We start from the raw sequence: 22255 nt of genomic DNA, 5'->3' as shown, positions 1-22255 counted from the left end.
ATTGACAGGCAGAGGCTTGGGGAGGTCTTTGATGACCAGGCTTTACCAAACACTACAAACACTGGTGATGAACTAACTAAACTAACTAGTGATTACAGCCTATTCACCACAATCAGGAGACTACTGGAGGGAGCAATACTGGGACATTTTTCTGGGATATTTACCACACAGTATTTCAGGCATATTTCAAGCATAATATGTGGTAATCTGTATAATACTGTAGTAACTACAATTTTGTTTATTTTATGATTGATAATTGATGATTGCATAATGTTAAAATCATGTTGTCTTGTGAAAAGGTAATAATTTTCAATTTTTTATATGGCAAGTAGTAAATGAAAGAATCGGAAGATTGTGTTTATTTTCCAATTCAGCAGTCAGTGGGGGCTGGAAGTAAGTTTCACAGTGAGAGAATAGGAATTGTTTATGTTTCTATCCAGTGAGTGTATCAACCGTTAGCATGAGAATAGGCATGGGTCCTGTGAACTTCTCTGACCCATTGACCTCTCTCCCGGGATGTAAATAGTACCACTCGAGAGCTGCCCGCTCTCTCCGTCAGACCTGAGTCATGCCTAAACTCCTAATCAGGCTGATGTAATGTATCCTACAACCCCCTTCTACACATCCTCACCCCCACTTCTTCAGACTGGGGGTACAGCAGTTTGTTTAAGGCATACACCAACCCCAATCCCAAACTATAGGGTACCCCACCCTCATCCAGTTTATGGGCATCTGGACTTTGACATTGGAGGAGTCTGAGGAGCTGGTATGAGACAACAGGGGCCCCTTTCTCTTCCTAAAGAACCTGGGCCTTCACATAATCACTAAGCTGTTTGTAGCTAATCCTAATTAGAATGGTAAAAGTATCAGACTGGTGTCACTCTGATCATAATCACTCATTTCACATTCAATACCAAAGTGTCACTGAACTGGAACAGCTAATTCAAAGGTGTGAATTATAATAAGGATAACATGCAATGGGCATAAAACGTGATGCAGAAAGCTGGTCTGAGAGGATGATATTTGTATCAAAGAGATAGTGACAGAGCTTCAGTGAAATGTTCAATATTCTCAGCAATGGAGTCTCAGATGCAGTCATTGAGGGCTGGCTTGAAAGACTGACACCTTTCAGGCATGGAGAAGAAACATTTCAGGCTGTAAAATCCAGTCTCTCATGAATGTCAGGAATATAGCTAAAAAAAGCCCTTCATAAGAGAGAATGTGCATCTTGGCCTATTTAATTACACCTTTTGAGAAAATTGACTTAATTTAAGCTTCCTTGACAACTTGTGCCTTGTACCTTTAATTCAGGACATCTCATTGTTTGCAATTGGTTTGAATGAAATATTGACACAAAACATTAGGCCACTTAACCAGCAAAACCTTATTTGTAGCCAAGGCCTATTGGGAGAAAGGGGAGATTAATTAGCAATACAACTACATATGTCAGATTGGCTAATTTATGGTATGGATTCGAAGTGCTGAAAGTAACCACATAAGATACTTCCAATGAATCTGTAACTGGCTTACAATTCAGGACCGGACACAAACAGTGAAGGCCTATTTCATCTGTATTTATGCACATGATATGGTTCCAGTTTGTGTCTTTATATATTCAATAATAACCGTTTTATTTAGGTCGTATGCGTTTTCATCATTAATTGTTATGAAATCGTCGAATAACTTGCAATAAATGATAGATGCAATTAATGTAAGGTCACAATCAATTAGTAAGAATGTCAGACATCACTCTCTCAATGCATTAGATTGGGTAAATGCTCTTAAGTCCGTGGCACTTGCTATACGATACAACGTAAGCCTCACTCTCAGAATAATTGCAGCGCTGTTAGTAATACAGTTAAACTGGAACAGTTAACAGCTGGGTAATGTAGCCCTATTGGAGGCGAGCGATGTCTGGCTCTCTTCCCAGAGCATAAGTAGGGCTCAAAACAAGGTGTGAATATAATGTATTCAACATGGTTATACATCATTGTCTTAATAAATCATATTATTTCATACCTTACCTTAGATCTGTAAAATTGGTACACAACATGTAGGCCTATAATATGAATAGCTCCTTGTCCTCAAACGTTTTGCTATATTTGGAATATAAATGTTGTATATTACATTCTCGCATTTCTTACGAAATTACAGTATATTGTTCGAATTGATTTTCGTACAGTTACACTTGCTACAACACAATGGCAAATCAAATAAAAGTTTGTTCCCATTTCATTTCTTGATTGAATCCTCACATTAGCAATTAATGGTAGGGCTAATTGTTATCAAACTTGGAATATGTCAACGAAACGTCTTGAAAAGCCTTTCTGCAAGTGAAAGTGAATGTTCTGCTGCTCTCTTATTCAATTGAGAAACAAAACATTTTAGTCGAAAGTGGGCTACAAATATTTCACAGTCAAATAATTGACGTTTATTAGTGCAATTATTTCTCAGACTGTTTTGTTCTGGCTGTTGTTCAGGCCTTTCCTTCTGATGAAGGCAACATAACCTAGGCCTACACAATGTGTGAAACGTAAATGCTATAAAACGAAAACAAGAGGGAGAGAGGGAAATAGAGATTTTGGCACACATTTTCGTTAATTCGCTTCCAGTATATTGTAAATTAGTATTTATATATATATATATGTTTTTAATCTTCGTATTTATACTTGTTTACAAAGCAATTTCTTATGGCGCAAAACTGCCTTAAATATGACCAAACGTAAAAAATAAAAAAAGGCACAAAAAATCTCTAACGTTGATCAACCCCTGAATTATTTGGAAGTATAAAAGGATTTTATTGTTTCTAATTTAATCGTGTGATTTTATAAATCCCATGGTCTTGAATTGACAGAGATAATAAGGGAGAAAAGTGGTTGCTGATCCACCTTTTCCTGTCACTCCCTGACACCCACGTCTATAAGGTATGCATGATATACACTGAGTATACAAAACATTAGGAACACGTGCTCTTTCCATGACATAGACTGACTGGTGAATCCAGGTGAAAGCTATGATCCCTTACACTTCAATCAGTATAGATGAAGGGGAGACAAGTTAAATAATGATTTTTGCCTTGAGACAATTGAGACATGGATTGTGTATGTGTGTCATTCAGAGGGTGCATGGGCAAGATGAGAAATGTAAGTGCCTTTGAATGGGGTATGGTAGTATGTGCCAGGTGCACCGGTTTGTGTCAAGAACTGCAACACTGTTGGATTTTTCACATTTTTCGCTCAACAGTTTCCTGTGTGTATCAAGAATGGTCCACCACCCAAAGGACATCCAGCCAACTTAACACAACTGTGGGATTCTTTGGAGTCAACATGGGTCTAATGTTGATGTCCAATAGTGGAGGAGAGGAATGCAGAGTACACTCAGCCTCCCTCCTTCTTACAGCAAGAGACAAACAAATAGCCCATTACTGCTTGTAGGCTATGCACTAAGGAGGTTGAATGAGAAACGTGCAATATCATCCGCCACTCTAGAAAACAATCCAGCCAATTTGAGTAACTCATTAAGGGTGTATTCAGAAAGGTGAAACATTCCAAACATTGCATATAGAAATGTGCTAACGGGATCCCTCCTATTCAACATGGCAGACAATCTGATTTGTTCTACACAGTACATTTCTATCTGAACGTTCTGTAGCGCTGCAACCCTGAAAAGAGCTCAGGATTCATTAGAGCTATTCATTTATTAGCCAGTGAATAAGAGGTAGATTCATGTTGTCTGTGTTTGCCCCTGGCTTGAAATGTGTTTGGATCGGTGGCATATCTCCGAATGTTATCTTAGCTCTTAATGGCAGGATTTATCTTCCAGAGACAAAGAAGGAGAAAGAGAGGGAAAACAGAGACACAGAGAGAGAGAGAAAGAAAGAGAGATAGATGGAGAGGAGGAGAGAGAAAGAAAGGATGCTGACAGTCAGGGAGAGGGGGAGCCATCTGAGCTACATGATACATGGACTGACCAGGTGATCAGTGCAGAGAGGATGAAGCCCATCCTCTCTGTTAAAGATCAGTCACAACAAAGAGGCAGGGATGAGAGTGAAGTATGGATTGGTTGAAACCAGGGGGAGTCACCAAAGGTAAAAGGTAGAGTGTATTTGAGCTATGAGTTATGGATTCAGAAACAGAATAACGTTACTAAGAACAGTGGCTGAAACTATGTATATTTAATAGCAAATAATAATAAATAATGAAATTGAATAGAAAATTGTCTATCATATTTTACAGGTCTGAGGTCACTTTATTTTATTTATTTAACCTTTATTTAACTAAGCAAGTCAGTTAAGAACATATTCTTATTTACAATGACGGCATAAATATAGGACAAAACACACATCATGACAAGAGAGACAACACTAAATAAAGAGAGACCTAAGACAACAACATAGCAAGGCAGCAACACATGACAACACAGCATGGTAGCAACACAACATGACAACATGGTAGCAACACAAAATGGTAGTAGCACAAAACATGGTGCAAACATTATTGGACACACACAACAGCACAAAGGGCAAGAAGGTAGAGACAACAATACATCACGCAAAGCAGCCACAACTGTCAGTAAGAGTTTCCATGATTGAGTCTTTGAATGAAGAGATTGAAATAAAACTGTCTAGTTTGAGTGTTTGTTGCAGCTCTTTCCCAGGGATGTGTGTGCTTTGGGGACCTTTAACAGAATGTGACTGGCAGAACGGGTGTTGTATGTGGAGGATGAGGGCTGCGGTAGATATCTCAGATAGGGGGGAGTGAGGCATAAGAGGATTTTATAAATAAGCATCAACCAGTGTGTCTTGCAACGGGTATACAGAGATGACCAGTTTACAGAGGAGTATAGAGTGCAGTGATGTGTCCTATAAGGAGCATTGGTGGCAAATCTGATGGCTGAATGGAAAAGAACATCTAGCCACTCGAGAGCACCCTTAGCTGCTGATTTATAAATGATGTCTCCATAATCTAGCATGGGTAGGATGGTCATCTGAATCAGGGTTAGTTTGGCAGCTGGGGTGAAAGAGGAGCGATTACAATAGAGAAAACCAAGTCTAGATTTAACTTTAGCCTGCAGCTTTGATATGTGCTGAGAGAAGGACAGTGCACCGTCTAGCCATACTCCCAAGTACTTGTATGAGGTGACTACCTCAAGCTCTAAACCCTCAGTGGTGGTAATCACACCGGTGGGGAGAGGGGCATTCTTCTTACCAAACCACATTACCTTTGTTTTGGAGGTGCTCAGAACAAGGTTAAGGTTAGAGAAAGCTTGTTGGACACTAAGAAAGCTTTGTTGTAAAGCATTTAACACAAAATCCGGGGAGGGGCCAGCTGAGTATAAGACTGTATCATCTGCATATAAATGGATGAGAGAGTTTCCTACTGCCTGAGCTATGTTGTTGATGTAAATTGAGAAGAGCGTGGGACCTAGGATTGAGCCTTGGGGTACTCCCTTGGTGACAGGCAATGGCTGAAACAGCAGATTTTCTGACTTTATACACTGCACTCTTTGAGAGAGGTAGTTAGAAAACCAGGCCAAAGACCCCTCAGAGACACCAATATTCCTTAGTCGGCCCACAAGAATGAAATGGTCTACCGTATCAAAAGCTCTGGCCAAGTCAATAAAAATAGCAGCACAACATTGCTTAGAATCAAGGACAATGGTGACATCATTGAGGACCTTTAAGGTTGCAGTGACACATCCATAACCTGAGCGTAAACCAGATTGCATACCAGAGAGAATACTATAGACATCAAGAAAGCCAGTCAGTTGATAATTAACAAGTTTTCCAACACTTTTGATACAGGGCAAAATAGAAATAGGCCTATAACAGTTAGGATCAGGTTGATCTCCCACTTTAAATAAAGGACGAACTGTGGCTGCCTTCCAAGCAATGGGAACCTCCCCAGAAAGGGGAGACAGGTTAAAAAGTTTGGAGATAGCCTTGGCGGTGATAGGGGCAGCAACCTTAAAGAAGAAAGGGTCTAAACCATCTGACCCAGATGGTTTTTTTGGGGTCAAGTTTCAGGAGCTCCTCTAGCACCTTGGACTCAGTGACTGCCTACAGGGAGAAACTTTGTAGCGGGGCAGGGGAAAAAGAGGGAGAAGCATTGGGGATAGTCGCATTATAAGGGTTGGGAGATGAGGAAATGTTGGACGGGCAAGGAGGCATGGCTGAGTCAAATAGGAATCCTGACTTAAAATGAAGTGGTGATTAAAGAGCTCAGCCATGTGCTTCTTGTCAGTAACAGCCACATCATCAATTTAAAGGGACATAGGCAGCTGTGAGGAGGAGGGTTTATTCTCCAGGTCTTTAACCGTTTTCCAGAACTTCTTGGGGTTAGACCCACAGAGAGAGAACTGCTCCTTAAAGTAACTAACTGTGGCCTTCCGGATAGCCTAAGTGCACTTATTTCTCATTTGCCTTAACGAGAGCCAGTCAGCCTGAGTATGCGTGTGCCGAGCCTTTCGCCAAATGCAATTCTTGAGGTGGAGTTACTCTGCAAGATCACAGTCGAACCAGGGGCTGAACCTGTTTTTAATTCTCATTTTCGTTATGGGGTTGTGATTGTTAACAATACCACTGAAAAAATCAAAAAAGAAGGTCCAAGCGTCTTCGACAGAGGGGATCAAGGTGATTCTATACCATTTTATAGAAGGGCAACTACACTTCCTTATTTGGCCTCGTTTTAGATTTGGTTCATAAAAAAATGCTAGCGGCCATGACTGATTTCAAACGTGAGTTTGTTTCGGGGTGTGGTTTGATGTGGGTGTCTATTGTGTGTGTTTGCAGGTGGGAAGAGTTCGCCAAATTATTTAGCCAATTAATTTCAGCCAGCTGGTGTTCAATCTTGGCATAATTGGTTTGACTTTGGATAGCCTATCTCTGGGGATAGTTAGGGACCGTCAATAAATCACAGAATGTAAATGGTACAATATTTTAATGTTGCACATCTTTCAGTTGTCTCATTTTATGCTTTCAATATTTGAATATGAATTTATACAATGTATAGTTTATGGTTTGAGGTTTATAAGTAATTGAAATTTGGAGCTAGTTACCTTTTAAAATATTGTCGCATGTACATAGTGTAATTTACAGATGGTCCCTAACTAGCCCCATTGGGATATCGAATTGACCATGGACATTATGATTGGGTGGTGTGCAGCTGTGCTCCAAATTGATGATTACTTGGATGCTGCCAGCTGTGGACATGTGGGCAGAATGAAAATAAACCCAACCCATGGAAAACTGTTACGGTACCCTTCATTCCGTGGCATACAATCTTGTCCTAACCTCTTGCAAATCTCAGTTTTGGACGAGACTGACTATGACCAAAATGATCCTATTCACACTTTGTAGTCAATTTTGACTCGATCCCACATAGGCCATTTTCTAAACAAGAAGTTGCTTTTTGGAGGCAGTCGCTCTTTAACAACAACATTAACAATTTAGCAATTATAAAGCAATATGTCCTGTCATATGCTTAAACATAAGCTAATGCTTTTATTTTAAAAAATCCATTGGCCATATGATATGGATTGTTCATGCGCTTTATTGCTGCAATTATTTTAGGTCTTTGGGTCCATGTCTATAGGAATGCACTAGTCACATTCCAACAGGCTGACTCAATCTGATTACCATTATTTCCCATGCACATCAATGCAGGCATGGGCCATCAACCATGTCTGATGTGTGGCTACCAGGCTAACCTTTGACTCCAGTCTGTCTGGAGGGACACTGTGACAGGGGGGTCAAGGTCAATGGGAAAGAGGGATGGGAGCATATTGAGCATATTTGGGGGTGCTAGGCGTCCCAGTCTGGGAGAGAAGGTTCCAGAGTGTTCCAGATGTCTGGTTGAGAGAGGAAAGATTGTGTATCACACACCCCTTAGCTCCTCACCCAACCCCACTCCACCCCTCTGTTGGTTCCCCTTACCCCCTGGGCCCGAATGAACAGGGGGACTGCTGAGGGACTGTCTGGGTACTGGCGGAGTGCTGGTTCCCAGACAGGGATGTGTAAAGAGGGTACACAGACAAACACAAAGAGGTACTAACATACACAAACACACATATATTAACTGCATAAACACATTATATCCTTATATGCAAATAAACACATGAAATCAGAATCCCACACTGTATATCTGCACTGTCTATTAAGACATTGGAATGTACATGAACACCACATTGATTCACTTTGCATTTTACAAAGCAGTCTGAGGGCCCTGGGAACCTAGTCTTGACTGGGGGAACAAAGAGTTGTGATGGATGTTCTGGTGGGGCCCAGACAGTCAGCAGACATGTAGTGGACTCACTGGGAGTTTAGGTGGCACTTGATTGACTGAAGAGATGGAGCATACTTCCCCCTTCAGGCCATAGTGAACTGGGCTGGTTATGGACCAGAATATGTGCTAGAAGTTGAAACTTGAGAGACCCCATCCTATTGACTTACAAACAGAACTCTCAAGGTTTCACCAATGCTATTCTATTGGTAGTGCACGCACGCACGTGCACACACACACACACACACACACGCACACACACACACACACACACACACACACACACACACACACACACACACACACACACACACACACACACACACACACACACACACACACACACACACACACACACACAGGCCCCAGGAAGGACAGACCTCCTGGGCGATCAGCACTGGAGCATATAGCCACCTGTCAATCACCAGATCCTGCCGGTCTTAAGAGAGACGTTTCGTCTGGCCACAACACCCGCTGTCCCGCCCCATACATTATGCCTTCTCTGGCAACCGTCGTCGGGCGACCGTGGGCCATTGTCCCTTCACAACGGGGGCTCGCCATTGAACCCTGGGGTCCTTAGCAACCAGAATAAAAGGTGTCAAAAAGGCCTATTTTCTGTGGCTGAAAGAGCCTGTTCTTGTGCGCTGCGTCTGGGATTCATATGCCAGGGTCTGAATGGACAAACCTCCTCCTTTTAAACACTGGTGTAACAGAGCGTATGAAGGGGCCGACCGCCAGTGGATAAGATGGATAGGATCATGGCTAATCTGCTGTTCCTCTCCACTGTGGTCCGATAGGGACACTTAACCAACCTCTGGGGCCAGTTAGTGGCCTGGGGCGGCCAGGGCTGGGCAGGGCAGTGGTGGTGGTCAGTGGGCTGTGACAGAGCAGAAAAGGGTGGGGGGTGGAAGGATTACCTTTCCTACGCTCTACTGTTGGATGTGTGTGGCATGGATAGAAGTCTTATGTATCCATCACATTCCACATCTCCTAATAAGATATGTTTGGTCAGACAGTAGGCTGAAGCTTGTTTTGAGAAAACTATAGAGAGGCTGGGGCTAATGCGAAGAGAGGATACATAGAGTTACTAACACTTTTATGGACTTCTGGATGTTTTTACAAGTGTCTTTATGAGAGACTGAACATAAGGCCCTGCATACCTCTGTACACTATGAGGGTCTGAGACATGCAACTCATAAAGTTAACTTTCTGGAGTTGACATTTGAATACACCAATATATAAAATCGGATCAAGAGTCTGATTGATAAAGATGGAACTTTTTGATCAGCTGATCGAGAGATTGTCACCATCTGTGGCGGGAGGTGTTCATTGTCTAGATCTTGCTCCCTAATAAAAAAATATCCCTCAATGAATGGTGATTCATGCTCATAAGGTTTAATGGGCTTACTTCTAAGCGGTCTACTCTATGTCACAGTTATTTTTCCAAGTACAGCAGACTACTAACAGACTATAACTTTGTACCAACATTTTAATAGATGCAGATCTTTATCATTCATAAGCGTCTCTCATTGAGCGTCACCCGATGTAGCTATTCTGTGATTCTTATGTAGATTATTTTTACTTTAATTTCACGAAATGTATCAGCTATAACTTTTTTAAACTGACAATAACTTTTCCCCTCCATTCTACTGGTCAATTGGTAATAAGATGGATGATATCCGTTTGCAGATTTGGTACCAACGGGACTCGCGAAACTGAAATATTATCTGCTTTTCTGAAACATGGATCTCGGACAACTCGATGGATTCTCGACTCTTCTCTCTCCTGAGGGAGTTTTCAGCTGTTATCGTGACTGTTGTATACATTCCACCTCAGGACAAGAAAAATAACAAGCTGGCAATTAACAAACTGTATGGGGCTATAAACAAGCAGGAAAAATTACATCCGGAGGCTGCTTTTCTGGTTGCCGGTGATTTTAATTCCACATCATTAAGACACGTGTTGCCCAACTTCCATCAACATGTCTCCTTCGCCACTAAGGGCGAGAAAGTCCTAGACCACTGTTATTCTAACCACAAGCAAGCATACAAGGCCATCCCGCGTCCACCATTTGGCAAATCAGATCATGACTCCGTACTCCTGCTTCCTGTTTACGAGCAGAAGCTCAAACAGGAAGTACCTGTGACTTGCTCCGTTTGAGAAATGGTCACCAAAATCAGAGATTATGCTACAGGACTGCTTTGCTAGCACTGAATGTGGAATGTGGAATGTGTTTCGAGACTCCGCCGACAACATCGACGGGCTAACCACCTACGTCACTGGCTTCATTAGGAAATGTATCGGCAACATTGTCCCCACAGTAAAGGTTTGCTGCTTTCCCAATAAAAAGCCCTGGATTAACACTGAGGTTGGGGCTAAACTAAAGGACAGAACTTCCACAGACCACACCGGAGGCTACGGCTGAGGACAGGAATAAGTACAAGAAGTCCCACTATGACCTCTGCAGAGTCATTAAACATGCAAAAGGAAAATATAGAAATAAGGTGGAATCATATTACACAGGCTCTAACGCCCGCCGCATTTGGCAGGGGCTACAGTCCATTACAGATTACAAAGGAAGACCCAGCCATGATCTGCCTAACAATGCTTCTCTACCAGATGAACTCAATGCATTTTATACACACCTTGACAATAACAACATCATGCTGGGCGTGAGGGACTGGTGTGAGGGACTGGGTAAGTAAGGCCTTCAAACAGGTCAACACCTGCAAGGCCGAGGGGCCTAACGGTATTCCAGGGTGTATTCTCAGAGCGTGCGCAGAACAGCTGAATGGCATATTCACAGTCATTTTCAACCTGTCCTTGCCACAGTCTGTAATCCCCACATGTTTTAAGATGATCACCATCATTCTCTAAGGCTTCATACCTCAATGACTACCACCCTGTAGCACTCACATCTGTAATCCTGAACTGCTTTGAGAGGCTGGTTATGGCACAAATCAACTCCACAACTCCAATTTGCATACCGCCCCAACAGATCCATAGACAATGCAATCTCAATTGCTCTCCACACTGCCCTCACCCACCTAGATAAGATAAATACCTATGTGAGCATACTGTTCATTGACTACAGCTCAGCATTCAACACCATTATCCGCTCCAAGCTCGTCACCATGCTTCAGACCCTAGGACTGAACACCTCCCTCTGCAACTGGATCCTGGACCTCCTGACGGGTCGACCCCAGGTGGTGAGGGTAGGCAACATCTCCTCTGCCACGCTAACCCTCAACATAGGGCCCCCACTGGGGTGTGTGCTTAGTCCCCTCCTATACTCGCTGTGGATGGGAGCACGCCTCCAATCAATATCGACAGGACTGCAGTGGAGCGGGTCGAGAGCTTCAAGTTCCTCGATGTCCAAATCACTATGTACTTAAAATGATCCATACACATGCGCACAGTCGTGAAGAAGGCGCTACAGTGCCTCTTCCCCCTCAAAAAGGTTTGAAAAGGTTTGGCATGGGCCCTAAAATCCTCCAAAAGTATTACAGCTGTACCATTGAGAGCATCTTGACTGGCTACATCACTGCTTGGTATGGCAATAGCACCGCCCACGATCGCATGGCGCTATAGTGGGTGGTCCGGACAGCCAAGTACATCACTGGGGCCGAGCTTCCTGCCATGTAGGACCCCTTCCCTCCTCAACTCTCTTCCCCTTCCCTCCTCAACTCTGTGCCCCCTTCCCGCCACAGCTCTGTGCCCCCAGGGTCATGTCCCCCTCAGCACCAACTTGTCTGACCCCTGGGGTAAGGAGCAGGACCATAAAAAGGGCCTCTGATTTAGTTTTAACAAGGTCCTTTAAGTGGCTGATGAATAAACATGAGCTGAGTATGGAATGGCAGGAGGGGCGATGGAGAGGTGGGTGTCAGGGAGAATGTTGTGTGTGTGTGTCTGTGTACGCATGTGTGTGTGAATGTGTCTGTGTCTGTGTGTGTACACACAGGCACAGGCAGATGCAAGTGTGTGCGGAGGGGGAAGAGTGCTGTCAGTGTCTGAAGGGGGGAGTGGCTCACCAATTTTTCACAGCAGGAATGCATCTCGTTTAATTTAAGCACTTGTGGCACCATTACCTCCTTTACTCCAAAGCGTTACTGATGACAAAAGAAAACAGCTCCAAGCCTGCCTTTGAGAGGGAGTGGAGAAGGATCCCTCGCTGCTACTGATGTGTGGGAATCATCTGCACTCACAACATGAGTTACACTCTCAGGGGGGCAATAGAACATCACTGCAGAGGGAACTGTAAATGCATAATGGCAGATCATATTGATGCATAGTAGTAAAAGAAAGAAATAGTGGATGCTGCTGTTATTGTAACAAGGTAAAACAACACGCACCAAATCATGCATGTGCCTGTGGAGGCCTGAGTGTGACCTTGTACTTGATCAAACCTTTGAACCTTTTACCTTGGGGCGTGTTGAGGCTGATGCTGCGGGCTGGGTTCTGATGTGTTCCTGTCCCAGTGGTCATTTTAGTCTCCCAGGAGAGCATATGGACATGATCTCTCCCTCCCGTGCGTGTGTGGCTGACTCTGGTGTCCCAGGAGAGCATTGGGGAATGACATCATGACCCCTGACCCCTGTGTGATCTCTTTGGAGAGGACGGTGGAGGATCTGGTTCAGAGTAATGGTGCGTTCACAAACATTTGTTGTGCGAGGAGAAGCCTGGAGATTGACTTTACACTCTTAAAAATAGAGGTGCAAGTTACAACCAAATAAAGTTCTTGAGAGCGATGCTGTAGTTTCAATTTTCAAAGTTTATTCGCCGCGTGCACAGGATACAACAGGTGTAAAACAGTACAGTGGAATTCTTACCTCGTTAGCTCTTTCCCAACAATGCAGTGATAATAATAATATAGATAATAATAGAAAAGAGAAAAAAACAAATGATAATACAAAAAACACACAAGTACATTTTAGTAGACGCTCTTATCCAGAGCAACTTACAGTAGTGAATGCATACATTTCATAATTCTTTATTTATTTATTTTTTCCTTACTGGTCCCCCATGGGAATCGAACACACAACCCTGGTGTTGCAAACACCATGCTCTACCAACTGAGCCACACGGGACCAGTACCACCATATAGGTTGAAGAAAGCAAGTATATACAGGTCAGTGCCAGTTCCTTACTCAATGTCCATTTAACAATCTTATGGCCAGGGGATAAAAGCTGTTTAGGAGTCTGTTGGTCTGATCCTTGATGCACCGGTATCGTCTGCCGGTGGGAGCATGGAGAACAGTCCATGTCTCAGGTGGCTGGAGTCTTTGTCTGTTTTTGGGGCCTTTATCTCAGATACTGCCTGGCATGTACACTTGAAGTCTACATACACTTAGGTTGGAATCATTAAAACTGGTTTTTCAACCACTCCACAAATTTCTTGTTAACAAGCTATAGTTTTGGCAAGTCGGTTAGGACATCTACTTTGTGCATGACACAAGTAATTCTTCCAACAATTTTTTACAGACAGATTATTTGACTTCCAGTGGGTCAGACGTTTACATAGACTAAGTTGACTGTGCCTTTGAACAGCTTGGAAAATTCCAGAAAATGTCATAGCTTTAGACGGTTCTGATAGGCTAATTGTCATCATTCGAGTCAATTGGAGGTGTACCTGTGGATGTATTTCAAGGCCTACCTTCAAACTCAGTGCCTCTTTACTTGACATCATGGGAAAATCAAAAGAAATCAGCCAAGACCTCAGAAAAAAATTGTAGACATCCACAAATCTGGTTCATCCTTGGGAACAATTTCCAAATGCCTGAAGGTACCACGTTCATCGGTACAAACAATATAAACACTATGGGACGACGCGGCTGTCATACTGCTCAGGAAGGAGACGCGTTCTGTCTCTTAGAGATGAACGTATTTTGGTGCGAAAAGTACAAATTAATCCCAGAACAACAGAAAAGGACCTTGTGAAGATGCTGGGGAATATCCACAGTAAAACGAGTACTATATCGACATAACCTGAAAGGCCGCTCAGCAAGGAAGAAGCCACTGCTCCAAAATCGCCATAAAAAAGCCAGACTACGGTTTGCAACTGCACATGGGGACAAAGATCGTACTTTTTGGAGAAATGTCCTCTGGTCTGAGGAAACAAAAATAGAACTGTTTGGCCATAATGAATATCGTTATGTTTGGAGGAAAAAGGGGGAGGCTTGCAAGCCGAAGAACACCATCCCAACAGTGAAGCACGGGGTGGCAGCATCATGTTGTGGGGTGCTTTGCTGCAGGAGGGACTGGTGCACTTCACAAAATAGATGGCATCACAAGGGAGGAAAATTATGTGGATATATTGAAGCAACATCTCAAGACATCAGTCAGGAAGTTAAAGTCACAAATGGATCTTCCAAAATGGACAATGACCCCAAGCATACTTCCAAAGTTGTGGCAAAATGGAGTGTATGTAAACTCCTGATCCACTGGGAATGTGATGAAAGAAGTATAAAAGCTGAAAAATATATAACTCTCTCAACTATTATTCTGACATTTCACATTCTTAAAATAAAGTGGTGATCCTAACTGACCTAAGACATGGAATTTTTACTAGGATTAAATGTCAGGAATTGTGAAAAACTAAGTTGAAATGTATTTGGCTAAGGTGTATGTAAACTTCCAACTTCAACTGTATGTCCTGGGTGGATGGGAGCTTGCCCCCAGTGATGTGCTGGGCCATCCGCACCACCCTCTGTAGGGCCTTCCGGTCGAGGGCGGTGCAGTTGCCATACCAGATGATGATACAACCAGTCAGGGCACTCTCGATGGTACATCTGAGGGGCCATGCCAAATCGTTTCAGCCTTCTGAGGGAGAAGAGGTGCTGCCGTGCCTTGTTCACGACTGTGCTGGTGTGAGAGGACCATGTTAAAGTCCTCAGTGATGTGGACACAGAGGAACTTGACGCTCTTGACCCTTTCCACTGTGTGCGTGGCCATAGAGTTGTGGGAAAACAGGGAGTACGGGGGGCTAATCACACACCCCTGTGTTGAGGGTCAGCATGACAGAGTTGTTGTTGCCTACACTCACCACCTGAAGTCCAGGATCCAGTTGCAGAGGGAGGTGTTCAGTCCCAGCGTCCAGCGCTTGGTGACGAGCTTGGAGGGCACTATGGTATTGAAAGCTGAGAAGTAGTTGATGAACAGCATTCTCATGTACTGTAAGTATTCTTCTTGTCCAGGTGGGAGAGGGCAGACTGGAGTGCAAATGAGATTGCATCGTCTGTAGATCTGTTGTGGTGGTATGCAAATTGGAGTGGGCCTAGGGTGTCGAATATGGTGTAATTGCAGACTGCAATTTGGGGGATTTCTTGATGTGGGTGTTCCCTGACAGCCATGGTCAGATCTGAGGTTATGAGACGGATGGTTTCTCAACACAATCAAATGTATTTATAAAGCCCTTTTTGTCACAAAGTGCTATACAGAAACCCAGTCTAAAACCCCAAACAGCAAGCAATGCAGATGTAGAAGCACGGTGGCTAGGAAAAACTCCCTAGAAAGGCAGGAACCTAGGAAGAAACCTAGAGAGGAACCAGGCTCTGACGGGTGGCCAGGCCTCTTCTGGTTGTGCCAGGTGGAGACTAGAACAGTACATGGCCAAGATGTTCAAGCGTTCATAGATGACCACCAGGGTCAAATAATAATAATCACAGTGGTTGTAGAGGGTGCAACAGGTCAGCACCTCAGGGGTAAATGTCAGTTGGCTTTTCATAGCTGATCATTCAGAGTTAGAGACAGCAGGTGCGGCAGAGAGATAGAGAGTCGAAAACAGCAGGTCCGGGACAAGGTAGCACGTCCGGTGAACAGGTCAGCGTTCCATAGCCGCAGGCAGAACATTTGAAACTGGAGCAGCAGCAGCTGGACTGGGGTGGACTGGGGACAGCAAGGAGTCATCAGGCCAGGTAGTCCTGAGGCATGGTCCTAGGGCTCAGATCCTCCGAGAGAAGAGAGAAAAGAAGGAAAGAGAGAGAGAGAGTTAGAGGGAGCATACTTAAATTCACACAGGACACCGGATAAGACAGGAGAAGTACTCCAGATATAACAGACTGACCCTAGCCCCCCGACACATAAACTATTGCAGCATAAATACTGGAGGCTGAGACAGGAGGGGTCGGGAGACACTGTGGCCCCGTCCGACGATACCCCCGGACAGGGCCAACCAAGCAGGATGTAACCCCACCCACTTTGCCAAAGCACAGCCCCCACACCACTAGAGGGATATCTTCAACCAGCCTTTCAAAGCACTTCATGATTATATATGTGAGTGCTACAGGTTGGTAGGGAAACCATTTTAGGATCTCTGAAGTACCCTAAATGGGATGTTTTTTTTAAGAACCATACAAAAATCCAAAACCTGACATGGCTCAGCCCTCCAGGAGTGGAATTGAATAGCCCTGCTGTATGGCTTTAAGCCTTATTTGTATATTTCCCAGGGTGCCTTTTGAGTGAATTTTAGAGTTACCAGTGCCACCCATGAATGTGTTTGCTATTGACAGTGATACGTTTGTTTTCGTTTTGTCTTCAGTCCTGTGGCTTTTATTTGGTGAGATTTTAAGTGACTATGTTGCCATTGAAATTGTGTTCTTTAAGAAAATAGTTTAGTGATGGGGAAACTAATCTTCCTTAATCGTTGATGCTTTATAGCCAATTGTGTCGAAAATAGGTTGATTATTCAAGTCTTTGATCAACACAGTGTGAACTAGTGGCACCTGCTGGTCAAAAGAACGTAGAACAGCCAAAATTATTTTTGATGAGGTCGGGATTGCCTTTTTGTCTTCTTGTGAATCCATTGTCAAACCAATCAGGTGGTTGTTTGACAAAACATAGCTTGGACGTCATTGATCACGTGCTTCTGATAAAATGATACAGGCATCGGTGCACTGCTTTGAAGTAAACTGCTCCGGTATGAAATTTAACATCACTACTAGTTTAACCCAAATACACTTGCCTCAAACGCATAGTTTACAGGCCACATCAGGCTTGCAAGTCACATTATGCCTGTTTGCAAAGTAATTCTTCATGGAATCCAGCCAGAGTAGGGATATTCAACATTTGATATTTTTATTCACCTGCAACCTGCATTCAGAATGACTGATAGGGTTGTGGAGACAGAGATATGAGATTAATACATGTAATCTGGGAACAACCATTTCAGTAAAGGGTGCAATAAATCCAAGTAACAGATCGGAATAGTTTAGAAAAATGTATGTTGTTTATATTTGAGTAGCATAAGATGAATTAGTCAATCAATGTACATGCAAAAACATAGATACTGAAACAAACAATTCAAAAAATCAACCCTTAATAGAGCATGTTGGGAAATATGATAATGATGGGCGTGGTTTTGGCTCAACTCTGGTTAATAACACTAACACTAGGGTTATTTTACACCACTGAGTGTTAATTTATCTCGTTACAGTGTTAATTTAACCCCTGGGTCAACACTAGAAATATAACACTGAAAAATCAACACTAGTTAATGCTGGCTAATTTGCTGTGTGCTATGAAACAGCTTCCATACATTTCAATAACATTTTAAGAATTCTCAAGAACCGTAGATTCACGTCAAGAACCCCATACTTAAGTCAAAGGTTCCTTATCGGGCAAGAGTTCTCCAAGGAACCTTAAGAGCTAAGAAAAAAATATTTAACAACATTCTTTTTTTTCAGTGTAGGGTCAAAGCCATCTATTTAGAGCTAAATGATGAGGACAAACCAGAACATCCGGGGCATTTGGGTGGTGATTTTCATATGTGAAATAAATGATGACATATTGGGGTGAGGGGGTAGAAGTAACGTATTTTGTGTCTTGGACGAGGTGAAGTCCAAACGCTCGGTAATGAGTTGAGGGAGATACATCTACTGCAAAGTGTTATTATTTGTTCAAATGTCACATATTCTGTTGAATGCAATATATCATCATTAATAGAGCAGCTATTCCATTTTCACCATATTAAAAAGGCACTTGATTACAGCAGTTACAATAAGAGTACCAATACCCACATTTGTGGTATATAACCTCAATTGGGTTCTTTAAACGGATCATTCATGATTGACATACAGTATATATTGCCTTCACATTCTCAATGTAAAATGTTTAATTGTTTTCAACAAAGCAGCAGACATGCAAAATGAAATCAGAGATAGAATAACTTTATTTTTCCTGTGAGGGAACTTCTTGTTTGGAGTGGTAGACCTACTAGACTACAAAAATAGTCTCATCAAACACTTTAGTGACCAGGTTGCACAAATGGATAGATTTAATAAAATGCTTTATAACGTAGAGATTAGAATGAACCAGAAATAACACATTTAGAACAAACAGGTTACATGTGGTTACAATGTGATTTCATTAAATTAAGTAGTTAAAATGTACTATAAATTCCATGAACAGAACAGTGTACGGTGATGAGGAAGAGAGAACTGGTTTCTGTCCAGCAGATGTCAGTGTAGGATAGGATCATCAGTTGAAAGTGCAGGGGGGAGATGACGTCAGGCTCTAGTTCTGACTGTTCCACTGAGGAATTTGATTGTTCTGTGAAAGACAAAGGTTACATTAAGGTTACAACTTTTATGTGTGAAACTGATACAGCCCCTAAAAACATATTTAAACGTCAACCATCGAATTCAAGTAAATATATCGGCTACACATCTTCTCCATTTTCTTTTTCTTTTTTCTTTTTTTATAATCAATCCTATCTTATGAAATCTTACATTTTACATTTACATTTTAGTCATTTAGCAGACGCTCTTATCCAGAGCGACTTACAGTAGTGAATGCATACTTTTCATACATTTTTTTTCTTTTTTTTCGTACCTGATTTCATCATATCAAGGCCTCAGCCAGACAGTTTATTAATGAATATATTATGACCAGTACTCTCTTTCTATTTTCAAATTGATTCACTTAAATGGAATTGAAAGTTGGTTCCTGTTCTTTTTCTATATTGTTTTACATCAAATAGACAGATTCCTCCTAAATAGACAAAATCCTCCTCTCACATACATCAAATGCATTTTCTATAACTTCAAGGTCACTTTCAGAAAGCACCTGTCCAGAGCTATGGAACACCCCTATCAACACAGAACAGATTAACTTAAAGACAGAAAGACAGAGCACGTAGCCTATCCAACACACACACATTTGGCGTACCACCCTAAAAGATAGTATATGAGCACGTCGTAAGCCATAGCAACATGTGTAGAATTGCAAGAAATTAGCTAAAAAATGCAACCTTACCTCTCTGTCCCATGGCAAAATGTGTAGAATTGCAGGAAATTTGCTGTTCTCCTAAAATTTGCTGTTTTCCTGTGCGTGCAGTGCAGTACGTCACTGCATACACACACACCACACACGCACACATACACACTTTTCCAATTCAGAATTTAAAAAACCCAGAAAGAACAAGGTAAGGGTGATGGTGCCATGCTGTCTCCACAATATTCACAGTATTGTGTGGGCCCAAACATGGATTGTTTGAACTAGTGGAGGGCATACACTGTATGTAGCAGTGGTCTGCTGCCATCTTGATGATATTTGACATAACACATCTTATGAGAACCAAAGCCGTTCTCATGCTGTACCATGAGGTGTAAGAAACAAAAATCTTACAATCCAACCTCCATAATCATACAGTTGCATAAATCTGCTACTTACACGGCCTGGTTCCGCATGTGGTTATTGTACTCCACGGTAGGTGGATTGTTCTCTTCATCCTCAGGTAACTGGGGGCAGAAATCATCATCATCATCATCATAGAAACATTTTTATTAGAACTTCCAATATCATGTAAAAGAAGAGGTAAACATAGTTTCCACTGCCATTTCCTTCCTCAGCCTCTTCAAACCAAAGACCATTTAGACATAACAGTAAGCAACCCTTATTGGACTGGAGACAAGCTAATAGCTAAATACTGGTATTGACCATTCCATGTAGGACGTGACAATATGTGGGAAACACTATTGTTTAGGTGACAGGGGTGACTAAAACATACACTTCCCTTTAACAATGACATAAATCAGTTAAAACAAAAGGTGTACAATTATTTTGATTTAAATTCTCTCAACTAAAAAAAGCTAAGAAATTACCTTCAGAAAGATAGTTCCAAAATGGCTTTGCAGTCTTCATGATATTAATGCATTTAGTCTTTAATGATTTAGTACAGTATCACATCCCAGTAGATCTCATCATCAAAGCAGATGCCATCAAGACCATTCCCTCAGATAGGAAACTAGTCGGTTCTGTAACAGTTCGTTTTGGTTGTGAATCTTTAGTTTGGGCATGCCTGTTTGTAGTTTCCTTTTTGTATACAGTATACAGTATTTGTTTCCTTCACCATATGAACGTAATAATCCGCTTGTAGGCTAAAATAAGGTTACTGTCTCCCTGGGCACATGAACATTCAGCAACTGGTTGCTTACACTTACTTCTCACATTTATTCACAAATTCATCCAGGTTACAGAACCATTAGGCAAGCCTAGAACCCCTAGACTTAGAATGTAAAGTGTTAACCGTAGGCTGTCTAGTCAGTTCCGTAACAGTACAAATATCCATATTTGTGGTATATAACTTACATTGTTTAAAACTAATCTCAGTTTTTTAAACATAAGAATCATTCAAATACACAACTGAGTGACATACAGTTGTCTTCACATTCTCAGTGTAAAAGTTCTCATTGTTTTCAACAAAGCAGCAGACATGCAAAATGAAATCATAGATAGAATAACTTTATTTTTCCTGTGAGTGAACTTCTTGTTTGGAGTGGTTTAAAAATAACGTAGTAGGCTACACAGTAGACCTACTAGACTACAAAAATAGTCTCATCAAACACTTTAGTGATGAAGTTGTTGAAATGGGTAGATTTAATTAAATGCTTTATAACGTTCATATTAGAATGAACCAGAAATAAAATGTGATTTCATTAAACAAAGATAACAAGTGTCAGTGTTTCTTCGGAAGTTCTTGTTGTGATTCCATCTAAAGTAGTACAAATTAACTCTAAATTCCATGAGCAGAACAGCATAAAGAGTGGTGAAGAGGAGAGGACAAGTTTCTGTCCAGCAGATGTCAGTGTAGGATAGGTCAATTAATTGAAAGTGTAGGGGAGATGACATCAGGCTCTAGCGTCAGTTCTGACTGTTCCACAGAGAAATTTGATTCCGTTCTGTGAAAGACAAAGGTTACATTAAGGTTACAACTTTTATGTGTGAAACTGATACACACTGATACCTGAAACCCCTAAACACATGTTTAAATGTCAACCATCGAATTCAAGTAAATAGATTGGCTACACATCTTCTCCAATGTGATTTCATTAAATCAAGGCCTCAGCCAGACAGTTTATTAATTAATATATTCTGACCAGTACACTCTTTCTATTTTTAAAATTGTTTCACTTAAATGGAATTGAAAGTTGGTTCCTGTTCTTTTTCTATATTGTTAAACATCAAATAGACAAATACCTCCTAAATAGACAAAATCCCCCTCTCACAAATGGCAAATGCTTTTTACCTCCCAGACACTGTCATGAAAATCCCCTATTCTAAAAGCAGTATCATAGTCATTTTCAACTTCAAGGTCACTGTCAGAAAGCACCCATCCAGAACTAGCACCCATCCAGAACCCCTATCAACACAGGACAGATGAACTTTCCAATTCAACTTTCCAACACACGTGCCTTTCCAATTCAGCATTTCAAAAACTCTGAAAGAACAAGGTAAGAGGTGATGGTGCCATGCTATTTCCACTTATTTGAGGCAATATTCACAGTATTGTGTGGACCCAAACATGGATTGTTTGCACAAGCGGTGGGCATGCACTGCAGTGGTTTGCTGCCATCAGAATATTTGACATCTTATGAGGACAAAGGCATTTTTTACGCTACACCAGGCCCACTAAGGCCTGCCCATAATGCTGGCCCTGCTTAAGCCTCATAAGACGTGTTATGTAAAATATCCTAAGATGG

General features: G+C 41.9%; 1 long non-coding RNA gene across 1 annotated transcript; it reads right to left on the bottom strand.

Moving 5' to 3' along the window:
- Positions 1-13030: 13030 nt before the first annotated feature.
- On the bottom strand, positions 13031-20537 carry LOC106561344 (uncharacterized). Its single transcript, XR_001318780.3, has 3 exons — positions 20378-20537; positions 19947-20014; positions 13031-18824 (listed from the first exon to the last, which is right to left on the bottom strand). It is a non-coding gene; the product is annotated as an uncharacterized LOC106561344 (long non-coding RNA).
- Between the last annotated feature and the right edge of the window lie 1718 nt (positions 20538-22255).

The sequence above is a fragment of the Salmo salar genome, chromosome 10 (genome assembly GCF_965601325.2).
Source record: "Salmo salar chromosome 10, fSalSal1, whole genome shotgun sequence".
Classification (NCBI taxonomy): domain Eukaryota; kingdom Metazoa; phylum Chordata; class Actinopteri; order Salmoniformes; family Salmonidae; genus Salmo; species Salmo salar.
Note: the sequence above shows the minus strand (reverse complement) of the source record. Positions and strands in the feature narration are given on the sequence as shown.